Genomic DNA, 1,301 nt, shown 5'->3' on the forward strand with positions numbered 1-1,301 from the left:
TGAGGCTCCCTCAACCCAGGTGTGTCAAGTTGACACTAAAGCTATCCAGCACAATTGACCCCTTGTCAACTTGACACACAAGCATCACTATTAAACCATAACTTTCCAATTTCTGTCCCCAAGATATAATGTTAATATCACAACCTAAGATAGTACAACCTTAAAAACCCCACAGTCCTTAAAAAAATCAATACACTTTTAAAGTCCATAGTCTCTTTTAAAAGTCTCAACTATGGCCAGCTCCATTCCACACTTACTGCTGTCCTTGGTGGTTGACCCATGGTCCAGGCATTTCCAAAGAGCTGGGGTCTCCACTGAAACTGAGGCTACTCCTTCACCAATGGGCTCTTCTTGCCTCTTGGGGTGCAAAGCCTCAGATTCTCTCCATGACCCCTTCAATCCTGGGGTCTTTGCTGCAACTGAAGTGGCACTTTCACCTATGGCCTTTCCTGGCCTCTCAGAGTGCCAAGCCTCAGCTGCTCTCTGTGACCCCTTCATGCTTTCAACACCAGAACCATGCAAGAGACTCTTATACATTTCCAAGTCCTGCTTCCAGCTTGAAATAGAGGTGTGGGTCCCCTCTGTGTGCTGACCCTGAGGAAATACCTCCCAGAAGACTCCACCACAGTGATGCTGGTCTCTTATTATTTACAGCTGATTTTTCAGCCCCAGCTAACCAGCATCAATTGTCCCAGTAAAGAAAAGGTTTTGCTTCAGGTTCTGGTCTTTTCCTAATCACAGCTGATTCTTCAGCCCCAGACGACCAGAACCCACAGATTCTCAATCTAAAATCTCACGCAAACAGTCCTGCTGGTCTCCGCTTCCCTTTGAAGCTTCACAAGCCAGGCCTCCATCGTCTACAACTCTTTCAATATAACTGTTCCAAGCTCCACAGCAACAAACTCTAAGCACTCAATGGCTTTTCCAGCCTAAAGTTCCAAATGCTTCCACAATCTTCCAAAGTCAGGTCTGTCATAGCAGTGTCCCACTCTCTGGTACCAATTTCTGTCCTAGTTTGTTCCTCCATTGCTGTGACAAAACACTCTGACCAATACCAACTTAGGGAGGAAAGGGTTTATTTTGTCTTACATCTCCCAGGTCACAGTTCATCAGGGAGCCCAAGGTAAGAACTCTGGGCAGGAACCTGGAAGCAGGAGCTGGAGCATGGGCCATGGAGGAACACTGCTTACTGGCTTGCTCCCTGGCCCCTGCTCAGCCAGCTTTCTTATGCAACACAGGCCCACCTGCCCAAGGGTGGCACCACCCACAGTTGGCTGGGCCCTCCCACATCACTCAACAAT

The sequence above is a fragment of the Nannospalax galili genome, unplaced genomic scaffold, assembly GCF_000622305.1.
Source record: "Nannospalax galili isolate Female #2095 unplaced genomic scaffold, S.galili_v1.0 scaffold1018, whole genome shotgun sequence".
Lineage (NCBI taxonomy): Eukaryota > Metazoa > Chordata > Mammalia > Rodentia > Spalacidae > Nannospalax > Nannospalax galili.